Below are 7,533 nucleotides of genomic sequence, written 5' to 3'. Positions count from 1 at the left end.
TGAGACGTTTTCACAAAGGTGGATTGAAGAAGATTGTGTTTTTACGCAAGGAGCGAAGGAGATAAGGAAGAAGACCGATTTAGCACACTGCAACGAAGAGGAAGCATATCTTCTTGTGATTCTTGTTTCGTTGTAACGTTGGATGCTAGTTTTCTTGCTTTGAACTTATTTACTCTTGTGACGTACACTGTTTTAATATAATTAGTTTAGTTATTATTTTCTTGTGTTTGTTTATCATGATTTCATATGAACCCATGATGACGATAAGTGCTATTGTGGGCTAATCGTGATCATGGGGTTGCAACGGATTTATTATGGAATTCTTTAGTTAATTGTTTAATACTTTAGTGTGTGATGATTGCATGATATCTAGTATTGGTTGTGCGTATTCGTCTTATGTGCGTCGCGAACATATAAGATAGGGTGTTAATCTCTTGTGAAGCGACGATGGATCTTGAGATTTAGAACTTGCCATGCTAGCATAGGTTCATGTACGTTGTGCATGATTAGTGGGTAACTCTAACAGTTTTATTTGCCCTATGTAATCAAAAGGAATAACTTGTGCTTAAATCGTTGTGTTGTCAATTTCTGTAGACATATGGGAACTCAACATAATTGATGACTATTCAACTTCTATCTTAATTGTGGATGCTTGGTAGAATGGTATTAGTACAATGAAAGTTGGCTTTTATCAGTTTCGTGTTATTCGATTAATATCATCACTGTCACATGCTAAAGGTAATAACAATGGCTATAGAAGGAAGTAATAATGAAGTTGTGATCTCATGAGTGTTTTATTATTGATAAATTGAAGTGTTAGTTAAGTGATTAATTAAGTAGTTAATTATAGTTAATATTTAATCGACAATTTTAAGTGTTATTGTCTTAACATTGAGAAGTAATCATACATTGGTGAGTGAGTTTAATTAGACAATAATTTAGTCTGAGTCTCTGAGGGAACGAACTAGAAAATATTCTATATTACTTGCGAACGCGTATACTTGCGTGAATATTAGTGCGTGTTTTTGCCCTAACAAGTTTTTGGCGCCGCTGCCGGGGACTCGGCGTATTTGTTTAGTTTATGTACTTACCATCATTGGTCATTAGGACTCAGTGATTAGGACGTAGTAGTACTTATTTTTTCCGGTTGTGTTTCAGGTACTTTAGCAAGCGTTTATGCAAACTCGTTCTCGTGCTCGCAAGAGGACTTTAGATACAGCAGAGGAGACAGACGAAGTTCTTGATATTCCGGAGAAGTTAGATTTTGAGGATTCGGATTCAGGAACTGAGCAAAAAGAACCAGTAAATATGGGAGATCGTATTGTTCAAGCTGATCCATCTCTTATGGATTTTTCTCGGCCTAAAATTGATGACATTCAGTCAAGCATCCTTCATCCAGCTATTCAAGCTAACACCTTTGAAATCAAGCCGGGCACTATTCAGATGGTGCATAATTCTGTTTCTTTTGGAGGAGCGGCAACTGAAGACCCCAACATGCACATAAGGAATTTTGTCGAGATCTGCAGCACTTTTAAGTATAATGGCGTGACTGATGAGGCTATCAAGTTAAGGCTTTTCCCATTCTCACTGAGGGACAAGGCTAAAGACTGGTTACATTCTGAACCAGCTGGGTCCATCACTACGTGGCAAGATCTTGCGCAAAAGTTTTTGGTGAAGTTTTATCCGATGGCAAAGACTGCTGCTATGAGGAGTGCTCTTACTCAGTTTGCGTAGCAACCTACAGAATCTATGTGCGAGGCTTGGGAACGCTACAAGGAAATGTTGAGAAAATGTCCACATCATGGAATGCCGGATTGGATGGTGATCACTGGTTTCTATAATGGTTTGGGGGCCCAATCTCGGCCCATGCTCGATGCAGCAGCTGGAGGCGCCTTATGGGCTAAAAGCTATACTGAGGCGTATAATCTTATAGAGACGATGGCTGCAAATGAGCATCAAAACCCAACTCAGAGGATGACGTCAGGCAAGGTAGCAGGTATTCTGGAAGTTGATGCAGCCACCGCTATTGCAGTCCAGCTCCAAGCGCTATCAATGAAGGTTGATTCTCTGGCTACGTATGGAGTTAATCAAATAGCTATGGTTTGTGAGCTTTGTGCAGGTTCTCATGCTACGGATCAGTGTTCTCTTATCAACGAATCTGTTCAGTATGTGAATAACTATCAGCGATAACAGCAGCCTGTGCCAGCGACCTATCATCCTAACAACAGAAATCATCCAAATTTCAGCTAGGGGAATAATCAGAATGCTATTCAGCCACCATATCAGCAAGGAGTGAGTAAATAGTTTAACCCACCTGGATTCCAGCAACCACAGCAGTATGCTACAAGGCAATCATATCCTCAACAGGGAAGTGCAGCTGCACCTACTAGTGCTGATTTTGAGGAACTTAAGCTGTTGTGCAAGAGTCAGGCGGTTTCTATCAAGACCTTGGAAAATCAAATCGGTCAATTAGCCAATGCAGTGCTCAATCGTCAACCTGACACTCTTCCCAGTGACACGGAAGTACCAGGCAGGAAGGAAGCTAAAGAGCAAGTCAAGGCTATTACCTTAAGGTCTGGAAAAGTAGCTGATGCTGAAAAGGCAAAAGAAGTAGAAGCTGAAATTAGAGGTGAAGAATCTAAGCAAAAGGAGAAAGCGGCGGAACCACGGAAGACTACTGTTGAACACACTCTGCCTGAGGCTAATACAGGGGAGAAACAGCTCTATCCTCCACCACCTTTTCCTAAGAGATTGCAGCAACAAAAGCTGGATAGACAGTTCGGGAAGTTTCTGGAGGTGTTCAAGAAACTTCACATCAATATACCTTTCGCTGAGGCTCTGGAACAAATGCCCAGTTATGCGAAGTTTATGAAGACTATTCTTTCAAGGAAGGTGAAACTGGATGACCTTGAAACCGTTGCTCTCACGGAAGAATGCAACGCTGTTTTGCAGCAAAAGTTACCACCAAAACTGAAAGATCCAGGAAGCTTCACCATTCCTTGCACCATTGGCAATCTGACTTTTGACAAGTGCCTTTGTGATTTGGGAGCAAGCATTAATCTGATGCCGTTGTCGATCTTTAAAAAGCTAGATCTTCCTGATCCAAAACCCACATACATGTCGCTACAATTGGCTGACCGTTCCATTACTTAACCAAGGGGCATAGATGAGGATGTGCTCGTCAAGGTGGATAAGCTCTTCTTTCCAGCAGATTTTATTATTCTGGATTTTGAGGAAGATAAGAAGATTCCCATAATCTTGGGAAGGCCTTTCTTGGCTACTGGCCGTACCTTGATTGATGTGCAAAAAGGGGAACTTACTATACGGGTTCAAGATCAGGATGTGACCTTCAACGTATTCAAGGCAATGAAATTCCCTACAGAAGATGAGGAGTGCTTAATATTGGATGTGATTGATTCTGCAGTTACTTCGGAACTCGATCACATGCTAATTTCTGATGCATTGGAAAAGGCCTTAGTGGGGGATTTTGACAGCGATGATGAAGATAACAACGAGCAATTATAATATCTGAACGCTTCTCCCTGGAAGCGAAAGCTGGACATACCATTTGAATCTCTTGGTACTTCTGACCTTAAGAACGCTGAAGGGAAGCTCAAACCATCAATAGAGGAAGCACCTACCTTGGAGCTCAAGCCATTACCTGAGCACTTGAGGTATGCTTTTTTAGGTGATTCATCTACGTTACCTGTTATTATTTCATCTGACCTTTCAGGTAGTGAGGAAGACAAGCTCTTAAGGATTTTGAGAGAATTCAAATCGGCTATAGGATGGACCATAGCAGACATCAAGGGGATAAGTCCTTCATATTGTATGCATAAAATTCTGCTAGAGGAAGGTAGTAAGCCAACTGTGGAACAACAGCGAAGACTGAATCCCATCATGAAGGAGGTGGTGAAGAAAGAAATTCTGAAATGGCTAGACGCAGGCATCATTTATCCTATTTCTGATAGCTCGTGGGTGAGCCCCGTACAATGTGTACCTAAGAAGGGAGGTATCACTGTGGTCGCAAATGAAAAGAATGAGCTCATCCCTACTCGAACAGTTACAGGATGGAGAGTATGCATGGATTATAGAAAATTGAACAAAGCCACAAGGAAGGATCACTTCCCTCTTCCATTTATTGATCAGATGCTTGACAGATTGGCGGGTCATGAGTATTTTTGTCTTCTGGATGGTTATTCCGGGTATAATCAGATTTGTATTGCACCAGAGGATCAGGAAAAGACTACCTTCACTTGTCCATTTGGCACGTTTACTTTTCGCAGAGTTTCGTTTGGGTTATGTGGCGCCCCGGCCACCTTTCAGAGATGTATGATGGCTATATTCTCTGACATGATTGGAAATAACGTCGAAGTGTTCATGGATGACTTCTCCGTCTTTGGACACTCATATGATGAATGTTTGAATAATCTGCGCGCCGTACTCAAAAGATGCGTGGAAACTAATTTGGTGCTCAATTGGGAGAAATGTCATTTTATGGTGTGTGAAGGCATTATCCTTGGGCATAAGGTCTCTAGCAAGGGTCTGGAGGTGGACAAGGCCAAGGTGGGAGTCATTGAGAATCTTCCCCCACCTAATTCTGTGAAAGGAATCCGTAGTTTTCTTGGTCATGCGGGTTTTTATCGGCGATTCATCAAGGACTTTTCAAAGATATCTAAGCCGTTGTGCAATTTTCTTGAAAAAGATGTGCCTTTCAAATTTGATGATGAATGTTTGGCAGCATTCGAGACTCTCAAGAAGAGTTTGATCACTGCACCAGTTATTACAGCACCAGATTGGACAGAACCGTTTGAGATGATGTGTGATGCAAGTGATTATGCGGTAGGTGCAGTTCTGGGACAACGCAAGAAAAATCTCTTCCATGTGGTCTACTATGCGAGTAAGACTTTAAATGGTGCCCAATTGAACTACACCACTACTGAGAAGGAGCTTTTGGCTATAGTCTTTGGTTTTGAGAAATTTTGATCTTATCTGCTTGGTACTAAAGTAACAGTATTCACTGATCATGCAGCTATTCGCTATCTGGTTTCCAAGAAGGATTCGAAGCCGAGACTCATTCGTTGGGTGCTTTTACTTCAGGAATTTGAGTTAGAGATCAAAGATAGAAAAGGTACTGAGAATCAAGTAGCTGACCATCTCTCTAGGTTGGAGAATCCCGATTCTACTTCACAAGATAGGACGTTAATCAATGAATCTTTTCCGGATGAGCAGTTGTTTGCAATTCAGGAGGAAGAACCATGGTTTGCAGATATTGTAAACTATCTCGTCAGCAATATAATGCCTCCTAATTTGACATCCGCTCAAAAGAAGAAGTTTCTGCATGAGGTGAAGTGGTATATGTGGGATGAACCATATTTGTTTAGACAGGGAGCTGACCAGATCATCAGGAGATGTATCCCGTTCTGTGAGACGGAGGGGATATTACGAGACTGCCATTCCACGGTTTATGGTGGACACTATGGCGGTGAGAAGACGGCAGCTCGTATTCTGCAAGCAGGTTTTTTCTGGCCTACTTTGTTCAAGGATGCTCATCAGTTTGTTTTAAGGTGTGATCGTTGCCAAAGAGTGGGAAATTTGTCAAGGAAGGATGAGATGCCATTAAATGTGATGCTTGAAGTCGAGGTCTTTGATGTGTGGGGAATCGATTTCATGGGGCCTTTTATCTCATCTTGCAATAATCAGTACATCTTGATGGTAGTCGATTATGTCTCAAAATGGGTCGAAGTTAAAGCTTTACCGACAAATGATGCAAAGGCAGTGCTAAATTTTCTTCATAAGCAAATTTTCACAAGGTTTGGCACATCTCGGGTAATCATAAGTGATGAAGGATCGCATTTTTGCAACTGTAAGTTCACTTCTATGATGCAGCGTTATAATGTGAATCATCGAGTAGCTACTGCCTATCATCCGCAAACAAATGGTCAAGCGGAAGTGTCTAACAGAGAGATAAAGCACATTCTAGAGAAGGTTGTTTGTCCGTCAAGGAAGGATTGGTTTTTAAAGCTCGATAAAGCTGTTTGGGCTTACAGAACAGCATACAAAACTCCACTTGGGATGTCACCGTTTCAGTTGGTGTACGGTAAGGGATGTCATCTACCTGCAGAGCTTGAGCATAAGGCCTACTGGGCATTGAAGAAGTTGAACCTGGATTTAGATGCAGCTGGTAAGAAAAGAATGCTTCAGCTTAATGAACTTGATGAATTTCGACTTCAAGCGTACGAAAATAACAAAATGTATAAGGAAAAGGTGAAGAGGTGGCACGATAGGAAGCTACATCCAAAGTTATTTGTGTCAGGGCAACAAGTTCTCTTATTCAACTCTCGGCTCCGACTTTTTCCTGGGAAGTTGAAATCAAGGTGGTCTGGACCTTTTATTGTCAAAACTGTGTTTCCACATGGAGCGGTGGAAATTTTTGAGAATGATCCGGACCAAGCATTCAAGGTTAACGGTCAGCGGTTGAAGCACTACTATGGGGGCATGGCAAACCGAGAAGTGGTTAGTGCCATTTTGTTGACTACTTGAGAAGGGTACGAAACGTCAAGCTAATGACGAAAAAGAAGCGCTGCATGGGAGGCAACCCATGAATTGTTGTTATAGGAACCCTTAGAAGTTAATAACCTATCCAAAAACATAAAAAAATCAGAAAACAGGGGCTGAAAAAAAAAATTCCAGTGACCCCCTGAGCGCCCGCTCAGCTTTGCTGAGCGACCGCGCAGCAAGCTGAGCGCCCGCTCAGTTTTGCTGAGCGACCGCGCAGCAAGCTGAGCGCCCGCTCAGTTTTGCTGAGCGACCGCTCAGGGGTCGAGTACCAGAAATTTTTTTTACAGTTCAGAAAAAAAAACACACACACACAAAAACAGTTTTAGCCCATAAACCCACGATTTGTCCCACTACCCCATCATGTTACCCCTTAATTTCCAAACCCTAATCTAATCCACACTCTATATATACATACACCTATCCTACATATCTCCCACAAAACTTCCTACACTTAAACCCTCTCACAAACATCAAAAATCAGTTCTTACACACTTTTCTTCACGAATCAATGGCACCCAAGAGAGCACGCACTATTGACAGCAGCACAGTTCCTATTGCTTATTCATCAAGGGGTACCGCTGCAAGGCCGCGGTTAACTGACAGAGCCGCGGAGGAGGAGTACACTAGGCTGTTAGGGAAGCTGATTCTGAAGGAGAGGGGGTTTTTACCATCGGGGAGGGATGGTGAGTTGCTGCCCATGATTGCAGAGAAGGGGTGGATAGCTTTTTGTGAGTCACCCGAAGCAGTACCGATGAGCGTTGTTCGCGAGTTCTATGCGAACGCGAAGGCCGAAAAGAATGGGTTTTCTGTGGTCCGTGGGCTGACGGTTGATTATCATCCTGCGGCGATTCGCCGTGTGATTGGACAGCGAGAGAGGAAGCCCGAGGAGGAGAACTGGAATGAAAAGACTGCTGAGGATTTTGACTTGGATTTGATTTGTGCGACTCTCTGTCGACCGGACACAGTTTGGAC

At 42.5% G+C, this 7,533-nt stretch overlaps 1 non-coding gene across 1 annotated transcript; it reads right to left on the bottom strand.

Annotated features, from left to right (window-relative positions):
- Window positions 1–1,701: 1,701 nt before the first annotated feature.
- Window positions 1,702–1,808, bottom strand: LOC141675819 (small nucleolar RNA R71). Its single transcript, XR_012556451.1, has one exon. It is a non-coding gene; the product is annotated as a small nucleolar RNA R71 (small nucleolar RNA).
- Window positions 1,809–7,533: the final 5,725 nt, after the last annotated feature.

Source organism: Apium graveolens, chromosome 7 (genome assembly GCF_009905375.1).
Source record: "Apium graveolens cultivar Ventura chromosome 7, ASM990537v1, whole genome shotgun sequence".
NCBI classification, from domain to species: Eukaryota; Viridiplantae; Streptophyta; class Magnoliopsida; order Apiales; family Apiaceae; genus Apium; species Apium graveolens.
Note: the sequence above shows the minus strand (reverse complement) of the source record. Positions and strands in the feature narration are given on the sequence as shown.